Source organism: Triturus cristatus, chromosome 10 (genome assembly GCF_964204655.1).
Source record: "Triturus cristatus chromosome 10, aTriCri1.1, whole genome shotgun sequence".
In the NCBI taxonomy this organism is placed as follows: Eukaryota; Metazoa; Chordata; class Amphibia; order Caudata; family Salamandridae; genus Triturus; species Triturus cristatus.
In genome coordinates, this window is record NC_140593.1 from 683486460 (window position 1) to 683509311 (window position 22852).

A 22852-nucleotide genomic window follows, 5' to 3' on the forward strand; every position below is an offset into this window, starting at 1 on the left:
TGAGCTACGGGATCTAATGTACTAGAAAAGTAAGCACATGGTTTGTGTGCTCCTGCTTGTTCCTGTGTGAGTACTGACAAGGCAGTACCTTCGCGTTCTGTAACAAAGAGTGTAAACTGTTTTCTGTAACATGGCGTTGCTAAAACAGGTGCTTGACATAAAGCTTTCTTTAGGCTTTCAAAAGCTTGTGTATGTTCCTGAGTCCAAGGGAGAACAGTCGATGTGGCTGCCTCCTGTGTTGTCAACTGAATGAGCGATTTTGCTAGAAATGCATATTGAGGGATCCACTGTCTACAGTATGAAGTGAGGCCTATGAAAGCCCGTACTTCCTTTTGTGTCTTAGGTATTGGCATGTTAGCTATTAACTGAATGCGGTCGGGTGTAAGCTGCCTTCCCTCCTTGGACAGCGAGTGTCCAAGATAAATAACTCGCTGGACACAGAATTGCAGCTTAGAAGGGGACACCTTGTGTCCCTTTTCAGCTAGAAATTGTAAAACTGTCAGTGATGCTTTCTCACATTCGGGTTCGCTTCTAGCGGTGATCAACAGATCATCGACATATTGAAGCAGAGCAGTGTTAACTGGCATGTGGATACTGTCAAGTTCTCGTTTCAGTGCTTGGCTATAGATGCTGGGGCTTTCTGTAAATCCTTGAGGTGCGCGTGAGAATTTAAAGCTACGTCCATTTAAACTAAATCCGAGCAAATATTGGCTTTCCGGATCTATTGGGACGCTGAAAAAGGCATTCTTGAGATCGATTACAGTAAAGAATGTCGCTTCGGAATCAATAGCTGTCAGTAATGACGAGATATCTGGGACCACAGGAAATTGTGGCACAATGCATTTGTTTAATTCGCGCAGATCAATAACCAATCGATATACTGGCGGGGCCTTTGGATCTGTTCGTTTAAGAATCGGAATTATCGGTGAATTACATACATTGGAGTCTGTTTCTACAACTACTCCTTGGGCAATGAGCTCGTCAATGATTTGCAGCAAAGCCACTACAGCATCTGGTGGTAACTTGTATTGTCGCATTCGTGGTAGTACCACTCCTGCCTTTAATGTGACTCGATATGGTGTAATATTCATGCAACCAACATCAGTAGGGCCTTGTGCCCATAGATGTGTAGGTAAAGTCTGCAATCGGGGATCCATGTCTCTAGACACATAATGACCTTTAAAATCACGTAAAAACAATCTTACTCCTTCCGGAGAACAACATATTATAGCTCCTAGAGCTTTCAGTGTTTTTATTCCTAACAGATTTTCTGGACATGATTTAGTAAGCAATAAATCTGTAGTTCGGGTCAAAGGTCCTATCGTAAGTGGGAGAGGCTGTGATACTTCATTAACAATAGGTTTTCCTGAAAAACCAAGGGAAATATTCTGTGAGCCTGAGAGGGGTGCCCCTGGAACTTCACTACGTTTTATGGTTGTTCGACTTGCCCCTGTATCGAGTAAAAATTTTCTGTCTTGGCCTAACAATTCACTATGTACATAAGGTCCTTCTTGATCTACAGGGATCTCGATAAGGGGTAAGTCAACTTCCCTCTCTAGGCTGGTTCATGCGTATCGTTGGTAATCAGGATAGTCATACTGTGCGGTCTGGTACAGTTGTCGTGTCGTGGTTTGTGTGGCAGCAACGGGCAGCGCTGGTGCAGCTGGCACAAACTGTATAGACTGTTGTGAAGCTGGCATGGACTGTGCATGCTGCGGAGCTCCTTGTTCATTCTGATCCTGTCTAGGTGGCCGTGGTCTTTCTTGTGTCTTACCTATGGCGATATTATGTTTCAAAACTGGACAATCGTGTACGTAATGACCTGGCTTTCTACAATAATTGCATGTCCCTTTTACAGGTCCGGCTGAATCACCGGAATGTGTCATACCCTTTTTATGTCCTTCAGCTGGGACTGTCTGAGAAACTAACATTTTCATTTTCGTGTCTTTCATGCGTCTGTGTTCATGTTCTTGTTCCTCTCTAATTCTATTGTGATGGTACTGTAACATTTGTAACATTTGTGATGGAGTGTTACCTTGCCAGGTACTCTCGAATTTTAATACTCTATTCTTTACTTGGGGCAGAGCATTTTCTACTAATTTTGTTACAAACAGATGTGGGTATGATTCGCTACTTGCTTTTATGCCACTATTTATACCAAAACATTTTTCAAATCGGGCATAGTAATCACTAGTGTCTTCATCTTGCTTCTGTTTACAGGCTGAAATTGTACCCCAATCTTCCTTTTTTGTAGTTAGTAAACGTGGCAGTACCTGTACTAATAAACCTGGTAGTGCTTTAGTTTTATCCCCGAGTCCTGCTCCTGCAGTTCGGGCCTTTTCTTCTGCTTCTAATACTGACCATTCTATCTTTTGGTCTCCTACCTCCCACTCTTTTTCCCTGAGTTTCTCATAAATGCCAGCAGGCATCAATACCTTTAATATTGTCATAATGTCGGGATAGGTATACTCTCCCATGAGTAACATGTCTTTAATTTCTCGGTGAAAACCCGCTGGATCTTTGTCATGACTGGGTACCACTTTCTTCATTTCTAACAATTCTATTTTTGATATGGGCGTATATACAAATACGCGCTTAAACTCGTTGTCCTCGCCCTTTATTGGGTGCACTTCTCGTAAGGGATTCTGTCTATCCATGTAATACGTGGTTCTTTCCTTGATGGGTAATGAGACACGGTCTGAACATACAAAAAGAATATACTGCTTTCTTGATTCTAGAATTTCTTTAATTAATTTAGTACCTGAACCTTTCCATCTATTCATAAGCAATTCAGTCAATATGTCAGGTAAGGGACCAGGGTCCGAATGCTGACTCTGATATAGTATAATGAGTTGTTGAATCATATAAATCCCAGCTAACCGCTGTTCATCTGGGGTGAGATTCAAAAATGCGCGTGCTACTGTATCATCACTATATTTTCCGGGACTGTCCACCCAATGGACAGCTGCCCTAGCTAAATCTTGTTTATCCATAGAATCGAGAAAATGATAACCCCTTCGTTCTCGGAGTAGTTTGTCGGCGGCTTGGAACGAATGCTCGTTAGACCTGATGTTAATTATAGGTATTTGGAAATTCCTGTTATTATCTGGACATATCGGACGTATCGGGTCAATAAGACATCTATTACTATTACAAGATCTTCCTCTACCTACATAGGCTATAGTGTCTGACTGTCCTGTGGGCAGTCCTGATCCTTCTTCCTCGCTTTGTTCGAACTGGTCTACCGCTAATCTTTCTTCGTGTAGGCGTTCTATTTCTTTTCGGATTTTTCGGCACATGGCTATTATACAATTCTGCTTATCATGTCTTCCTTCTGATATATTCTGACTCCATCTGGTAAGAACTTGCATTGCTTCCGGGTCTACCCCTGCTCGGTCTTGATTTCTGATCACACAATTTATGAGGAAACGTAACAGTTCCCCCTGTATCTCCACTTTCTGATATTCCATAGCTCTGTTAATACATTCAGAATCTCGCCCTGTTTGAACAAAATGATATATATTATCTAGATGCGCAGTCATTCCTGGTAACTTCCCTAGATACACCGCGGCTCGTCTGATACGTAATGATGCCAGGGTCATTTCGTCCTCTTTGCCGGGCACAGGGTCATATCTACAATCTACAAGAAGTTCCTTAAGCGTACGGGCATTTATGAGTTTGGGTGTACGTGAATGTCCTGACTCTTGAAAAGTAAGTTTATTTATTCTGGGCGGCGTAGAAAAAGTGTTGCTAGTACCTCCCGTAGCCCCATCTGGGGTGTCGGGCGTGAAAGGATTCGTTGAACGCGATACAGCAACTATAGGTGTGGACACAGCTATAGAAGTATCTGCAGGGACAGATGTAGAAACAGATGTGCTTGCCGGAACTCGTTGCTGTAGAGATACGGGTACCGGATCTTGGCGTTGAACCTCCCTGACAGGCGGTCTATGTGGGGCGGAATTAGCATACTCGGGAGCTGCGTCATCTAAATATGAGGAAAGAAAAACATCTTCTGCGGTTCTAGGATGCCCCTTAGGATGTACCTTTATTGGAAATAATGGGGTTGGCAAGTCTTTCGGTATCTCTGGAGTAGCCTTAGGTAATCCTTCGGCCAGAAGGGGATACATACCATTCATAAGGGCATTTCTTTGTCTGTCTACTTGTTCTGATTTCACTCGGATACCTTCCTCAATTAATAGATTTTCTCGAACTTTATTTGAACTCTCTTTATTCTTCTCTTCCTGTCGGAGTGCTTTTTCTGTATGTCTATGAGATTCTTTACGCCATAACTCAACGGCATCTTTCTGTGACTGTCTGACTTTCCTTTTCCATAACTCTTCCTCGACTTTCATGATGCACTCTGCATCCCAGGTCCCCGCTGTGGGCCACCTCTGACTTTCTGGTAATTCCTTGGTGTAGTCTACCCATAAATCAAGAAATAATATAGCGTCTAAGCCATGTTTATGATACATGAAGTACCCTGGAGTGTCCCTAGGAGGAATAGGAACGGCTTCTTCGAGTACCCCTTTTCTTGTAGTGATCTGTCTTAGTTTCGAAAAGAGCGGCATATTGAGAACTGATCTGATACTTAATCTTGAACACACTTAGTACAAAAGCACAATAATGAACAACCATTCATACCACAATATGCAGGACGTTTAACACATTAAACATTAAACATTAAACATTTTTTTAACCTTTGAAATAACCAACAATGATGATCGTCTGCATAACTAATCACCAAGCATAATTCTTTGACAATAACTAGATACTTCGGAATACTTGATATACTGCTAAACAGTACATATACACTGCTAAAACAGTGCAGACCGGATTTGTGTACCCAAACCCGTCTTGACCGGCACAACCCATGTGCACGTCAGAAATGCCTCCCCAGTAATGGTACTCACCGGGTAGCTTCGGAAACGGAAGGCCTCGGAAACTGGACTGAACTTGAACCGGACTGGACTCGACTCGAACACTACGGAGACTGGACTCGACTTGGGACTTCGGAAACTGGTGGGCCTCTGTATACCTCGGATCTTGCTCTCTCAGCTAGGCTCTGGTCGGGATACTTCGCACTTCTCACCGCCTCGTCTGGGTGTTGATCGCAGCCTCAGTCGCCCCCGCTTGACCGGAGGGAGATACAGGAAATCCTGCTGGTACGCGTTATTGTCCGTCCAGCTGTGGCAGGAGACCGGGCCTGCAACTCACCGCCGGCGCGTGAGATGAGAAAGTGTCCCTGTTCGGGCGCCATTCATGTGGTAAATAAAATTCATTACCGGGACTTAATTTGATACGGAAACATAATAAAATAGCTCAGTAAAATGAGAGGCAGAATCCGTGGTATTAGAGGTTCGGAATGGGCTTTATTCCAATGAACGATTATAATCGGTTGCTCCAAGTTCCATCACCACGGAGGTTCAGGAAGTGAAGTACATACTTTATTGACAAGAAATGACTTTTATAGTACATACATTACAATGAAGCGAATACAGTAGGCGTAACAATTGATAAGGAAAATGACGATTCATATGCGTAACCGAAAATGGGTGTAATAAGGAGTAAAAAGGAACATAATTGGTTATGATGTCATATATAGGTGGATCTATAAGATAATACTTGGCATAGATGCGCGCGCAGCAGCATGACGTGTGATTGACGTGCAACTAGGGGGTGAAGGGGACTTGACATTTAGCTCTAAATGTGGAGACGAAAAGTCTGGGGGGTCAAGTCAACCTAATCCCAAATCATATCTAATATCCTATGTTTAAAGAACTGTGTTATCCAAAAGAAGGACTCTCGGACAGAATCTATTCTATACTGACCGTGCGTGCGTGTACAAGCGTCTAAGTGTCTACACTAAATGCGAGGGGGTAGGAATATTCCATGGTAACAGGACTATGAATTACTTGCATGAGGACAGAGAAGTCGGGCCTTTGCTTGGTAGCTGGAAGAATGTTTACTTAAACTACTAGACAGGAATGCATCGGCTGAGGGGTGAAGCAGATAACTCGAAGGTGAAATACAGTTCTTGGCAGAGAATAGGCTGATGTCAGGCTTCGTGAGCCGCGCAGAGAATGAGACAAAGTTCATGGTCACAGATGCAGGCTCAGACTGGAGTTTTCAGAGGCAGAAGGCAAGAAGAGTTTGACGACAGAATCAGGGCCTACTTGCCTGGACTGTAAAATGGCATAAGTGAACCATATAAAACCGGTGGCTTTTCATACTTAGGAATGGAATATCCGGCCTATTCATGGCGGATCTGACAAAGGACATGTTGGCGGTGGACGCACATGTGTTTGCGTCTTCATAACTGGAACTGGAGGGAACATACATGTACTTGTAACATGCACATAGAACCGTTGGGGTCCAAGATAGGGGACATAACTGACCAGAAAAATCCATATTTCCACAGAAACATGGATGCAAGATATTACACATATAAATGTTTTTTTTTCCATTCACACTCCAGCCAATGTCTCCCTAGGTGGTCACGCAAAGGGAGGATCATTGACCCTGGTTTCAACTAAACTGAATGGCAGATTAGGAAAGATTAAGACTGATTCATCGCACTTTCAGGTCATTAATGTCTCCTTCAGGAAAAATTTGACACTGGTTGTTGTAAATATTTATCACAATCATTTTAATGCCACAAACATAAGCATTGCCCAAGAGCTGGAAAATGCACTGTCAAGCCATGTAGAGGAGATAAATACAGATTTTGTAGTGCTTTGGGGGAGGCGACTTTAACTGCAAACTATGTCCCATTTCGAAACAGGCCGCATGCCACTTAGTAGCTGGAGTCACAGATGGTAGCTGCCATTATATTCATTCATTCATCCCTGTAGGCATTGATTTAGTAACATATATTGGGAAAGGCCAAGGCACTTTAATTGATTTTATTACTTTTTCTGAGTGCTTTAAACCTCACTCCTTGATTTTTACCATTCGCAAAATTTGTCACAGCGATCACTACCCTTTATCTTTGGAGCTGGAGACCCAACCTGATGATCGAATTAAACCTGCCAGAACAGGCCCATTAATTTATGTCAAGAACAAGCGGTTACTAAGGAAGTGGTCTACTATAAACCCTAATCTGGTCTTATGTCAAATTATAACAGCTAATTTGACTCAAGTTCTATACTGCCTAGAAGTTAATATAAACCCCTTAGTTATGGTAAAATCATTCAAGGCAATAATAGAGACAATAATTGTCGCATTAACTAAGAAAACTAAGTCTAGGCCAGAGAGTACCAAAAGGTGGTTTAACAGTGACTGCACCTTCTTTCATAATAAATTAATTAAGATATTGAAAACAAAACCCCGAAATATATCCGAGGTAAAGCAGTCCCACCTTGAATATAAGCAGGCGTTAGAGAAACGCAAGCTAGAAATTAGATATGAAGCTTGGGAACAACTTTACGTAGCCTGCTAGAGCAGAGATACTAAACTATTCTGGCAGACTGTCAACCAGGATTATTTTAATGGCACCAACAGAGGAAAAGTTGACGTGGCAATTATGCCCGAGACCTGGGTCGAACATTTTTCAGGTCTTTATAAAACCGGTAGTGATCCTGATATGAGCACCAACATTAAATATGGGGCAACAACCATGTCACCTCCAACAATAGATGAGATTGATAGGGCCTTAACCCAGACTGTGAAGAATAAGGCCTCTGGCCCTGACGGTATCCCCGTGGATCTGTTTTTAGCTAACATACCCCTGTGGCTCCCACTGCTAACAAAACATTCTAAGTTGCTATGTGGCCCAGGGACCCCCGACTCCTGGAGAACCGTGATAATAGTCCCATTTTCAAAAAAGGAGATACGGCGGACCCCAAATATTATCGGCCAATATCTTTAATTGACTGCACTTGCAAGATCATGGGCAGAGTAATTTTAGAAAGGCTGGAGGCTTCGGTGACAGAAAATGGCAAGTTTTCGGACATCCAATATGGTTTTAGGAGAGGCCTGGGCACGGTGGAACAGTGCCTCAACCTGCACCTGGTCATAGGCAAATACACTCTAGTCAAGCCTGGATCCCTGTATTTAGGGTTCATGAAGTTGATGTCTGCCTTTGACTGGGTGCATAGAGGGAGGCTCTGGGAGAAGATGCTGGGAATGGGTATTGATCCAGCCATCATGCATTTTTTAGCAGATATGCATCTGGATGTCAGTGGAGAGTTTTCTATAGAGCAGGCGGGGAACTCACTGCCCCAATTGAAATGAGCCGCGGGGTCCACCGGGGCTGTGTCTTCGCCCCTTTTTTATTCTGTCTGAATATAAATGACCTAGAAAGCCAAAATAAAAATGGGAATGTGGATGCCCCCCAGATAGGTCGAAGGCTGTTACTGGCATTATTATATGCAGACGATCTGTTTTAATGTCTAGAACTGGGGTGGGGCTGCAAAGGCTTTTAACTAGTTTTAATAATTTTATGAACGACCTTGGCCTGAAAACCAATGTAGCGAAATCCCATATTATGGTGGTTTGGCAAATCCCCCACAATTGTAAAGACATGTCTTATTAACAATGAGAAACTGATTCATGTGCTTACCTTTTCCTATTTAGGAATCCCTTTCGACTAAAAAAGCACTTGGATGCATTCAGTAGAGGAAAGGACTCAGGGTTACAATCAAAATATGGAGGCCATCTTCCGCTTTGCTAAAAAACTAGGCTCCCGTCCAATCAAAGCAATTGTTGAAATTTACAAGGCACATATGTGTGCTGCTACTTTGTAAAGCCTGGGGCTTTTGTAACATTGCAGGCCTACAGAGAGCTGAGAATACGTTTTTAAAATGCTTGTTGACTGTTCCAATAAGTACTGCGGCCACTATTTATCACAGAAAACTTGGCGTGACACATACAATTAGCTCCTCTATTTTTGCGGCATAACATTTGGGTAAAGCATAAAGCAGTCCTGAACCATGCTGTTATTACAGACTGTTTAAAATTGGAGTGGGTGAATAAATTCCCTTGGATCTGCTACGTTAAGGCACAGCTAGAGAATATGGGATTGTCGTATTGTTTCACCAATCCCGGACACATCACCAAAATATCAAGGGCAAATTTGAAGAGAGAATTTCTGGCTTACTCCTATTCGACAAGAGGTACTTGGGAGATGGCAAAAAAAGGGTAGTGAAAACTCTCTTTTAGTTTGCTCTCCAAGCACTGAGCCTTATCTCTCTTTTTATTTTAGCCATTCTAAATTGTATTATGTTATTAGGTTCAGGTTTGGCATTTCTCATCTTTTGGTTTCATACCCACGCAACATATTTTCTGATGTCAAATTGGAATTATGCCCTTGCGATTCAGAATCAGTCCAGAGTACATTGCACTTCATGTCTTTCTGTAAACTTTGTATCAATCCAAGACGTGCTTTTTTTGAAACCACTTTTAACATTTCTAAATATAAGAAAATGTAGAGCCGCTTTGAATAATCTTCAGCTTTTAAAAGATGAATTTATCGGCCTAATGGTTTATAAATATATTTCTTCTGCAGTTCGGCTTCGGAATATTGTGGGCAAATGATTTCCATGTATTTTATCATAATTTATGCCTAGAACTAAAGATCCTTTACCAAGGGATCGATTGCCACAGTGATTATTGATTATATTTGAAACTATTGCCGATAAATATCATGTACGTAGATGCTCCCTTCTCTTGTCCATTCACCATCTCCAGTTCAAACACTGTTGCGGTTATTTGCTTGTAGTACTTATTTCAAGAGATTTATACCTGGACATTTGTAAATTGATCCTTTTTACTTATGCAATTTCTTTTTGACGTTTGTAACTTTATCAATTCCATTGTGTTTTTAATCAGAAATGGTTTTTCGTTTTATGATGTCTTCTTTCATGGCTGGCATACAGCCGAATAAAGACTTCTTACTGACTGACTGGCATTATTAACTTTGATAAGTGCATAAATGTTAAATAAAGAAATAGGAACATTATTAATCCGAAGATGAACAATTACCCAACGTCTTTCATCATCTGATTTTTGAGAAAGGAGCTTATCATGAAGATTTTTGTGACAAAGAATAAGAACTCTATTTCTTTTGCCGGAACCAAGTGATGAAAAGACAATTCCTACCCATTGGCGCTTAAGCATTTGTACTTCAAAAGCAACCACATGGGTTTCCTGTAAAAATACTATATCTGCTTTAAGTCTGCAAGCACTCTTTTATTTTTTATTGGTGAACCCAAACCTTTGACATTCCAGGATGCAATACGCATTGCATTTAAACAGTTTAAAAGATATATAAACAGGTGATATATATAAGAATATATTAAGAATACAGTATAATGTGAAGAAACACTCTGAAAAAAGATGGAAAAATAGAAAACAGATAACATAAACAATAGGGATACATAGAAGAAAATAGTAGCGAAAGAAAGCAAAAGAGAAAAGAGGTAAAAAGGAAAGATAAGCAGACAGAATCCATTTAAAAGATAAACAAAACGACATACCAGGAACATAAACAGATATTGAGGGTGGCAAAGCCACATTAGGAAGATGACACAACTTACTGGAACTCCAAGGCACGTCAAGAGGGAGGATAGACCATCAAAAACGTCTAGGGGTGATTGGACAGCTTTATTATCAGTAGTAGACCACTTATCATCAAGGTTTTTAAGTCATTTATTTGTTATCTCCACAGACGGTCAGAGAGCTCATATCTCTTCCAGAAGTAGTTCCATAGATAAAGGTGGAGGAGACTTAGCAGCTGAAGGCAGATCTTTTTTAACCTGTTTGGTTGAAGAAAGAGATGAGGAAGAAGCTAGTTTAGATACCTGTTTGGTAGCTGGAAGCGGAATATTTGATGAAATGAAAAGATCATTTGTTAAGTGCGATAGCTACCCTAAGGTGTTCTAGCACTGCAGACAAACGCATGTGGAATATAATTAGGGTCTATAGAGGTTTGTTAAAGAGCAGAGTTTTTAAAAGTTTACGGAAGGGTGGCAGATTGGGCACTGCCCGCAAGTGGAGGGGGAGAGAGTTCCAAAGTTTAGCTAAGTTATAAGCAAAGTAGCGGCCACCACATCTAGTTCTTTTGATCTTGGGCACTAGGGCGAGGAAGGACGATGTTGATCAAAGCTGTCTATTCGGCTGGTAGGGGGTGATCAGAGATTGGCTAATGGCAGGGCTCGTCTTCCAGAAGGCCCTATGGGCAATGCACAGGGCCTTGAATTAAATTCTTTCCCTAACTGGGAGCCAGTGGAGGCTCTTTAATCCAGGATTGATTGAGAGTTGGCAGGGAATCTGAAGGAGAGTTCGGGCTGCGCAATTTTGGATGACTTGGAGTTTGCGCAAGGTGGATTGAGGGGCCCCTAGATAGAAGCGTTCCCAAAGTCCAGGTGTGATAGAATGAGACCCTGGACCATGATTTGTTTTGCCTGAAATGGAAGTGGGGGAACATTCTTCATAGTAACCTCAGTAGACCATAGCAGGTGGCTGAAAGTTTAGCTGCTTGGTGGTTAAAGTTGAGGGAGTTATCCAGCCAAATGCCCAAGCTTTTAATTGTTATTTTTGGTGCTGGAGCAGGACCGAGGCAGATGGGCCACAGCAAATTCATATTGAGCTTGGGGGTATTACCTAAGAGCATGAGCTCGTTTTTGTCCCCGTTCAACTCTAAAGAGGAGAGTGTCATCCAGTTGGACACCTCCTCCAGACATCCACTCAGGTTGTTAGGGGAAGTATTTGGCTGGTTAAGGGCCACCACTAGCTGAGTATCATCGGCATAAGTGATGATTTTTATGCCGAAGGGATGGACAATCTCAGCTAGGGGGCTCATATATACGTTAAATAGTGTGGGTGAAGGCGAAGTGCCATGTTCTGAACTTTCCATATTTTCCTGAAGTATAGAAAATGGGTTTTAGTCCACCAAAATGGGAGATTTAGACGGTATTGTTGTGGTGGAAGAATTGCTTCGATAAGACCTTGTTCTCCCCATAAACACTAATAATAACCATATGGCAATAAGGTTATACATGTTGAAAAGATAGTGGCAGAAGGTAAATTATTATTAAAAACAAGTTAGCAAGAAGAAAATATTAACAGTCAAAGACAAGCTTCATGTGAACATTTTTTTAAGAGAGCTGAAAATAGTATTATAGCTCTAAGCCACTTAATGCCACTTATAAAGCACTCATGTCATGTAAATGAAGGAGTACAAGATGTTGTTCAGCAGACCTCACAAAATGCAGCAAATATGTTTTTTAGTAGATCACAGGTGTTGGATGAAGAAGAAGTCATATGGAAAATCCTCAAGGCATCATTAAATAATGAATAAAGCCATTCACACTCTGCTGGGCATTTGAAAATTAATGTGGGAAAGTGGGGTAAAAAACCAAAATGGCGGGTGCGTCTCCTGACTGGAGAATACGCCGGCCGAAAAGAAGAGGAAGTATTGTATTCACCTCTTACCACTGGAAATAGAAGGCACTTTCCCATGCAGTGAGTCTTCCCCAGTGAAATGCGCCGTAAATGAAAGGTTAGGAAACTCCAGTTCGGGCAGAGATGGGTGGTCCTCCGAAACTACCAAGGAGTGCTGCACTTGCCAGCGACCATCTTGTGCACTGTCAAGCAAATCTCCCTCCCATTTCAATCATTTACATTGAGATACTTTTATGGAAATCACTAAGGTACTATGCTTAATGAAGTAATACCAACTTAAAATTTTCATTTCGAGAGGTTCGCCATGTCCTTTAACCTCACAGTTAAAACAGTCTCAGAAAACCCTGTCCCAAAGACACGGTCCTTTTTTAACCTGGGGCAAATTCGGCCACAGTGGCATTAATTACTAAGTATGCACACACAAGGTAGGGTTCTGTTCAAAATGAAGTTATCAAAACATTATAAAAAAGAGGAAAGTGGCAAACTAGGATTCATGATAGATGTACCCAAGACATTTTTTAAGTGATGGGATTTAAATTAATGGCTGAAAAAATAGGGGATCTTGGATGAATCTTACACTTTTTTCTGCAAGGACGTTAGAAAGTAGGAAATACTGAGCATTGCTACTTTATCATCCCTTATACGATTGTGAAAATGAATTTGAAAATAAGACTCAATGAAATAGAGAAAATGTTCAGCAAGCATACATGCAGAAGATGTGAATAAGTAAAGGTGCTATGATTTCCTTTCGTGTATATTGTCACTTTGCACTTCCCCATCACCTGAAAGCATGCTGCATAATTCAAAATAAGGAATAGGGCAGCCAGCTATGGCTTTGGATATAGAAGGATGGCAATCAAATAACTGAGGGGAATGTAGATGAGTAGGTGGACGAAGAGGAAGGTTACTGAAAACTGCTTGTAAAGGTGATATATTGCAAGGGCATTTAATAGTCTTGAACACTTTTATCAATCTGATTATAAGCCATCCTGAAGTGCTGAAATTCCGAAGTGAATAGTTGTAAAAAAGAAAAGGTCGGCTCCAGGACAGTGCGACTGGTGCCACTACACCGGGCGCTGACTTTGCCAGGGCGCTGTGTTTTCAAGATAGTATTGCTTTTAAAAGCACCTACTGCCATGTTCCTTGCCGCCAGCAATTTTCAGGCAACCATAAAAATGTCAAGTAATTTTGGTGATTGATAGACCTGCTGCAGAAAGATCAGAGTTTTGTCTAGTGGAAGTTTTTGCTCATCATGAAATAGAGCAGGAGGGTAAAATGCCTGCTGCAAGCACATATACCATGCAGAAGACAAAGGGCGTATAATGTAAATAGTTCTGTGTGTTACTGCTTCTGTCAGAGAGCCCCCTTTGTCACGTGTATTTTATGTTTACATCCTAATTAAGAAAGGTGCACTATTAACTGTGATCAAAGACCTGCATGCAAACTGCAAAGTATAGATTAGGGTTTATGATTTTTCCCTAGTCTTTCATTATCCTAATATTGCAAAAAGGGTTCTCTTGGATATAAATCAATTCTACTTAGTAAAGTCAACCCCCAACCATGGTGTTACCTTTTAAATTCTGAGTTTGTGCTTCTCCACACCAAGCACTATTAAACTATACTGTCTACCAGTAGGGTTGACTTGTGACTCCTGCACCTTGTAGTCCTCTGTCTGATGCAACAGTTCCTATACACTGATTTACACACATTTGTTTCATTGTGTCTGTGTAATGTGTGTGATGTAAAGTGCTCTGACACCTTACACTGGTGATAGTGGTTATTGATGAATTATTACACTAATCATTTTGGTGGGATTATTGTTTCTGTGGAGGGGCTTTTAGAAAAGGTGATTGATGCCATTTTTGAAGCATATTATGAAAAACATATTAATATTGTGTGGTTGGGAGATTTTAATGTTCATTGCTGGAAGTATATGGTGAACCCCATATGTGGCCTACTGAATGAGGAGGGAGCTGTTATTCCCCACTTCATGCAACATGTTTGTGGCTACCTGTTAAATAGGATTTTAATAACCAGAAATCTTGTGGTAATTAATAAGTCAGACCCGGTTACAAGTGAATTTGCAAAGACATTCAGCCGTAATAAGTATGATTCAACCACAGACTTTGTTTTAGCCCCCGATACCCTGCGTGGGAAGATTACTCAAGCTGAAACAATTTTTTTTGTTCATAGTGATCATGCAGTGCTTATTATATCTATGTTATGGTGGGGTGGCATCAACATTGTAACAGGTAAGGCCCCACATCCAATTTTCGCGAGAGAGAAAGGCTTCCTAAATAAATCGGATACATTTAATAAGGAGAAGGTGGTCCCACAGATACTATCTAAAGAATTCTGTGAGGTAATGATATGTCTAGACCCTGAACTTCACCTGGAAAGTTTATTGACAGCTTTTTCCGAGATACTGGGTGAAGTCAAAACTAATTTGATTAGGACTAATTGCCATAAGGAGATCCCTTCATTCTGTTTGTTCGATGAAGCATGTACAACGAACCTCAGAGATTTGCACAGCATGCTTAGATTATCTCCAAGAGACCATAGACTGGTTAAGGAGTTGCGTAATTCATATAGAGAGGTCTGGAATGCCAGGTTAAGGGCCTCGAGGAGGAAGCCTGGGGGAACCTCTACCAAGCTACGATTTCTAAAAATTGCAAGGACTTTTGGCATGTGATAAATGTTGCTGGGCTGAGTAAACGCCAGTTACAGACGCTTCTACGACTCACGATTGGAGTTGAATAGCGGAGCCTTGAATGCGTACACACAGCCACAAGGACTCAAGGGTAAAGGTATGCCCATGGTGGGCAATATCCCGAATTGTTTTTAATTGACAAACAGAGGTGCAGGGTGAAATGAAAAGACCCCACGCCCTGAAGAAGTTGCCGTGAGTTTACCCAGAAGGCAATGAAACATGTCGGCATTTTAAATATGAGCAATCACGCAGCCTAGAATAAAAAACGCAAGCCAGTGTGATCTAGCTCGAATTTGTATATCATTGTATATCATTATGGGGTTTAATATGGTGCACATATTATAGCACAGTTCTTTTCTCTTTAATTACACATCCTAGCACTTGTACAGTCAATTATTGTTTCCCTACACATATCTCTTGCTTTTGGAGTTTTGGTAGCTGATGATGAGATCTTGAGGTAGCAGGCGAGTACCATCCTGCTTAACCCTCCTTGGTGTTGCTACCGTGAGGCACCAACACTCCCTCTCACTCTTTTTTCATCACGTTTGGGTTTTGGAGACATACGTTTTTAGACTTATTGACAGTCATCCTGCCTTACCTCGTATGCAAAATATTTGTCTTTTCTTTTCCTAAGTGAGCCACACCAACGAGTAGCATAGATGATACAATCACTTGCTTCAAAGATTGTCTAAAATGTATGACAACTGTTACGGATATATAAACCACTCGCTCACATTGTGAACAGGTCTTTTTGTATACAGTTCATTGAGTGGGGGACGACCTGTTCTCTGCCCCTCTAGCTCCTTATTGTAGATCAGGGGTCTTCAAACTGTGGGGCGCGACCCCCAGGGGGGCCGTGGAGTGATGCAAAGGGGGTCGCGCCTTCCCAGTCAGCCCGGGCTGCTGCAGTGAAACTTGAGCTGCTGGGGGCTCAGCTGGGCAGTGTCTGGATTCCTATCTCCGGCCCCGTGTTTTTTCACAGGTCTTTAAAGACCATTTAACATGCCTTTGTAAACTGCTTACAGAGGCTTAGGTTTTTTTGCTGGTTCCAGTACCCCCTGGGTCCCCACTGTGCCTATTCCTTACATTTGGATTTTACATTCACTGCCGTAGTGTGAGAATGCATTTCATGGAAAAGAATACAAAGTTGGCTTCCTGGGGGCGCCGTGAGTGAAAGTTTCTTGTGCCTTTGAAGCACCTGCTGCAGCGTTTCTTTCCCCGGCAATTACCAGGACTCACATAAATGTCAAGATAACTCGTGTGATTAATTATCTTCCTGGAGAGAGATCAGAATGTTGTATAGTTGAGGTTTTGACTTAGGTGAAGTTAGTGCAGAGGGTTAATATGCCTGCTGCAAAGAACGTGTACCAAGTAGATTACAGAGTGCGTATGATGTGAAGAGATCAGCAGGTTACTGCTTTCAAAAGAGACATCCTTTTGTTACTTGCAATTTATAACTTAAAGTCCTAATAGAGAATAGTGAGCTATTAACTTTCATCCTAGAACAGCATGCACACTACAAAGAATACATTATTAGACCATTGATTAATGTTGCAAAAAGGGTTAATTTGGCTAGAAATCAATTCTTATTATTAAAGGAAACTCCCAACTATGCTGTTTCTTTTTCGACTCTGAGTTTGTGCTTCTCCACACCAAGCACTCTTGAACTATACTGCCTACCAGTATGGATGACATGTGACTCCTATACTTTTAGTCCTTTGGCTTATGTAACATTTCCTATACACTGATTTACACACTTATGATTGATTGTCTCTGTGTAATGTGTGTGTGATGCAAAGTGCTCGGACACCCTACACTGGTATGAGTGGCACTATATAACTAATTCAATGCATCTGAGAGTGTGGGGTTATGGAGACTTGGTCACTGTTAAAGGGTGCTAGTGAGAGAATCCATGGTGGGGGTGGTCATTGTGGGGGGCACCAACAAACATTGTCGCACAGGGCACCACCAGCACTAAAGCCGGCCCTGGGAAGTATGCACAGATAAGTGCTGAAAATACCGCTTTAGGTGACTGCTTTTTTTTGTACCGACTGGGCCACCAAAATAATCTGCTGGCAACCCTAACCATAGGACTGGAAGTTTGTTGCAGGATCAGCACATTATTTATTTCCTTCACCCTCGATCCCCGATTAATGCCGCAATAGTTTAACTTAGATATTAAAATCTACGCCCCCGTCAATAACATGCTGAGTTACTTCATGGGTCTGGGAATGCACCCTGCATTCAGACAACTCATTCCTCATTCTCGCCCTTCATTGTCACGCTCACCCTGCACCCACAGTGATCACAATGCACTCACACTGATCACCATGCACTTGCACCATTCACCCGCTCACCTTGCACTCACAGTGATCACTCTGCACTCACAATGCACTTGTCCTGCTCACACTATACCTCAACCTGCAGTCACACGAGTACACTACTCATCCTGCACTCATGTGACACTTCACTCACCTGTCCCCCTCACTACTCAATATGCAACTCACTCAAACAAGCCCATCAGTAATCATACATTCATTCATCCCATTCTGAACTTGCATCCGCACCCAAAATGAGAGAGGACAGCAAGGGAGTGAGAGAATTTGATTGAAGAGGTCAGGGATGAGGAGAAATGTGAATTGCCGAAGAGAAGTGTGGACACGCAAGAAGTGAGTGTGATCCAAAGGTGAGGGCTTCTGTTAGAACAAAGGGGAGATGTGAAAGAGGAATGGGGGGACTGGAGAGGTGTAAGATACAAATAGACAAAAATTTGAATGAAGAGACGAGGTGAATGAGAAGTGCTGAGGGGCACGGGAGGTGACAGGGCCAGAGAGGCCATGAGATAAATGTGAGAGACTGTTAGAGATGAGGGCAGTGAAAGGACAGAATGGCAAGAGGTGATTAAAGGTGAAGTGAGAGGTTGAATGGGGAGAGTTCAGAAGTTGTAAAAAGGGGTGAAAGAAAATGACCTGCAAAGTGAGAGAGGGATCCGGGGTTAGGAGAGGAGAGAGGGATGGAAGGGAGGGGGTGAGAGGAAAGCTGCATGGGTAAAAGGCTTAACTCTACACAAAACCGCCAGGGTTTTAAGGGACCCCTGCTTCTTCCGGTCAGGGCCAGGTGAGCTTCTAATGTGGCAGCACGTATTGCTGCAGAGTGGAAGGCCCTTCACAAAGGTTGACTTGAAATCTTTCTGATGATAATTGCTGTATTTTGGTTATAAATGGGTACTGATTGGGTGAAATCTTTCCTCAGCGTTACTGTGTGTAACAAATATCAAAATAATGAAGCAATGCTATCCCAAAATACGCGGCATCACATAACCTTATTTACATTTTCATCCCACGCAATTTAGTCAACAGGTTTAGACATTTTGTCAAGAGGGGGTCCTTACGCCTCAAAATGTTGACAGGGGGGTCTCGGCATCCAAAAGTTTGAAGACCTCTGTTGTAGATTGATGTGATAAATGTGCCCTTTCTTAAAGATGATACTGACCCAACATTGGCTACTCGTGTCAGTGAGGAGGCTTGGGTGTCCCACTTACGGGAACTTTTTGGGGTGGCCGATAGATTCCCTGCCTCCCCCAACATTATAATGCAGGTAATACCTAAGGATTAACTGGTGTTTAAACTGGTTAAGGTGAGGTGCGGACTGGCCCAATGTAGCTCAGCTAAGGCCCCAGGTCCTGATGGGGTTCCCAGGGATTTTTTCCTAGATAATCAACAGCTATGGGCCCCATTGTTGACTAATATTTTTATCGCAATAAGCAAGATGGGTCCACCAGCTTCTTGGAAAAGCACCAAAATTTTTAAAAAGGGGTATAAATAATTCCCAAAAAATGATAGACCCATTTCCCTGCTAGACGGTACTGGAAAACTGATGGGGCGTTTCTTGCTGAATAGGTTGAAGGATTGGGAACAAGAGAAGAATAATTTGATACAAGCATATAATGGTTTCCCAAGGGGCAAGGGGACGATAGGCCAATGTCTTAACATCAGCTTGACCATTGCTAAATATACGATGGCTAAGAGTGGGCCGATTTTTATGGCTTTCGTGGACCTGTTGGCCGCTTTCGACTAGGTGACCCACCCCAAGCTATGGTCAATTATGGAGTATTTGGGCATAGATGTTGCTATAATAATTTTATTTGTCAGATGTATTCACAAGCAACTGCGTGTGTTCACTACAGTAAGGAAGGGGAGAGCGCAAGGTCTTTTCACTTTAAGAGGGGTGTCAGACAAGGCTGCTTGGTTTTTTCCCCTTTTTGCTTTAGATCTATACCAATGGGGTGAAATCCTCATTGTCAGTGTCTACTACTGACGTCCCCTATTTATATGCAGCTCCCCTTCCAACATTAGTTTATGCACATGATGCTATAATAACAACGGGGGATCCTTACAGAGATTGATAGAGGCCGATGCAGAGTTTATGAAAAGTTCGGAGAGTCACGTCAATTAAGCAAAATCCTTTGTATTGGTGGCAGGGGCACATCCTAAGAAACTCCAAGCATTCCATATAGAGTCACGTAGGCTGGAGGTGGTGGACACATTTCTCTATCAGGGGGTTCTTTTTTGATAATAAGCATTCTTGGCTGAAGATGGTGGCTAATAGAACTCTCAAACTGGAAATAAGTGTGAATGACATTTTTAATTTTATGAAGAAGCTAGGGTCTAATCCTACTGAGCCAATAAAAAGGTATACAATAAGAAGAGCATCTCCTCTTTAACGTACGGGGCAAGGGTTTGGGGATGTTGGCACAAGACCCTCTTCAACAGCTAGAGGTTGGATTTTTTAAAATGGTTATTGGCCCTTCCCCACAGTTATTCCAACTATATTTTTCAAACTGAACTTGGTTCCCCATACTTCTCTGTTGTTATAAGGCTTCCCCCTATTTTATTATGTCATTTGATCTGGAGTAGAGATACAGTTAGTTTAACTCAGAGCATTATCAGGGACTGTTTGTTCCTGGATAATGTGCATAATATTGTCTGGTTGCAGTATGTGAAATGTGCATTGAGATCACTGGGGCTGGTCGAATTATAAGTAAACCTTATTAGTTGTAAGACTATTTCCAAAATGAAAATTAATGAAATCTTTTTATTGAATGCTGTGCAAAAGAGAGAGGAGGAAATTAGATTGAAATCTTAGTAAGGCTCTATCTAATGACCCCCCCATCTTGCAGGGTAAACACTCATATTTAGAGATTGTGACAAACCCTCTGCATCGTTTCATCCTGATGAAGTTTTAATTGAATTTAATTATTTAATTCCCCTGTTGATGGGTTTTTCAAGCAAAAGGTACTTGTTAGGAGGAGATTTATCAGCCTGCCCATGTGATGGAAGGTCAGAGCAGTCTGAGCTCCATATACTGTTCTTTTGTTCTTTTTATAAAATGAAATGGATGAGTGTTTGAAATGGGGGTCTCTAGTTGACAATGGTTTGCACCTTTATCCACGTAGGAACCCCTCATTCTAGTCAGGGCAAGGGGAATACACTTCTAAAATAACCCCTGCTCACCCCCTGGGTAGCTTGGCATGAGCAGACAGGCTTATCTCAGAGGCAGTGTGTTAAGCATGTGTGCACACATACAGTAATACAGTGAAAACACTACAAATAGATACCACAAAGAGCTAAGAAATATAAGTATTCTTTATCTAAACCAAACAAGCCCAAAACGACAAAAATCCACAATACAGTTGTCAAGATATAACTATTAAAAGGTAAATACAGTTCTGTTCATAGCAAACAATAGATGCAACACTTTCAACACTAAGTACCTTGGATGCATCAAAATCATAACCAAAAAAAGCTGCCAGGAAGGTGGTGTGTCAGTTCCTTACTCCAGGGGAGGTGATGTGTCAGTTCCTTACTGCCACGCAGGAGAGTCGATGCATCGGTTCTTTACTGAAGAGGAGTAGATGCATCGGTTTCTTACTGTGCAGGGAAGTGATGCATCAGTTTCTTACTGCGGCCCCGGCATTCTTGTAGACTTGGCGCCCCGGAGCGATGCGTCAGGTTTTGGAGATGCGTCAGTTCTCGATGTGGTGGCAACAGCGGTGCATTGATCTCTCCAGCCGTGGTCCCACGATGCATTGGTTTTTGCAGCCGCACAGCAGTTTCTGCATCAGAATCAATGCAGTGATCTCGGACTTCAGAGATAGGTGCATGGGATTCGGTGTGCGTCAATTTCTCCAGCAGTGGGCCGGCACTTCCTCAGTTTCTTCAGCGGCATAGCAGTGATGCATCGGAAATGGTTGCGGATGCGTCGCGCTTCTCTTAGTTGCATCTCTTTTCCAGCTCCCGCAGCAGGAACAACCTCTAGAGGCCGAACACAGCAACAGGCACCTCTCGGCAGTTCACAACTCCCCGCAAGGAAGTTCAGGGGAGCTTGTGCTGAAATCTGTGTGTCCCTGAGACTTCAGAAAAGTAGCCAAGCTCTACTTCAAGCCCTTGGAGATCTTCTTCAGCGAGATACACAGCACACAGCAAAGTCTTTGTCCTCTCCATGGCAGAAACAGCCGCTGCAGGCCAACCCCAGACAGCACCCAGCACAGGGGCAGTACTTCTCCTTCGGCTTTCCTAGCTCTTCTCCTTGGCAGAGTTTCCTCTTGAGTCCAGTAGTAATCTAAAGTTCTGACGTCTGGGCCCCTAATATTTATATTCCATTTCTATTTGTTCTCTTGTGGCAAAGAGGCTCTTTGCTCAGTCAAAACTAGTTCTGTCTTCTCTGGTCCAGCTTCCTGGTAGGAGGTGGAGACAGCATTGTGTAAGGCAGACCAGGCCCATTCCTCCCCCAATTCTAAATGCTGCCCAAGTCTCTTCAGCCCAGCCCTGACTCATCCAGGAAAGGCAGGACACTCCTCAAATTCCCCAGTGGCCCCCCCAGTGGCTGTCTACAGTGAATGCACATCCCCAGCCCCTGTCACTCCAAAGCCAGACAGTTAATCCACAAACCAGCAGAGGCAGACAGGATGGCTAAGCAAGAAAATACCCACTTTCCAAAAGTGGTATTTTTAACCACACAATATACAAATCATCTATACTAAAAGATATATTTTTATATTCTGAATTAAGGCATACTAAATTCCAGCTTTCTATCTTGTCCCAGTGGAATGCTATACCTATAAGATGTTATAAATAAACCCTCATTCAATCCTACGGGACAGATAGCCTTTCAATAGTGAAAAACAAATTACACTGTATTTCACTATCAGAACATGTCACACACATCAGTACATGTCCCACCTTTCACATACACTGCACCCTGCCCTCAGGGGAACCTTGGGCCTTCCTTAGGTGTGACTCACATGTAACAAAAAGGGAAGGTTAGGACCTGGCAAGTGGGTGCACTTGACAGGTTGACCTGTCAGTAGAGACTGCGCGCAGACACTGCAGTGGCAGGTCTGAGACCCCTTTGAAAGGCTGCTTGTGTGGGTGGCACAATCAGCGCTGCAGGCCCACTAGCAGCATTTGACTTACAGGGCCTGGGCACACACAGTGCACTGTACTAGGGACTTAGTAGTAAGTCAAATAAGCCAATCATTGAAACACCAATCCTTGTTCACAATTTACACAGGGAGCCCTTGCACTTTGGCACTGATCAGCAGAGGCAAAGTGCCCAAAGCATCTAGACCAGCAAAAATGAAATTCAGCGAACAGCAAATATACAGGAGGCAGAGGCAAAAAGACAGAGGAAAACAACACCAAGGATGCCAGGTCTAACATTGAGGTATATTTTTCCTCT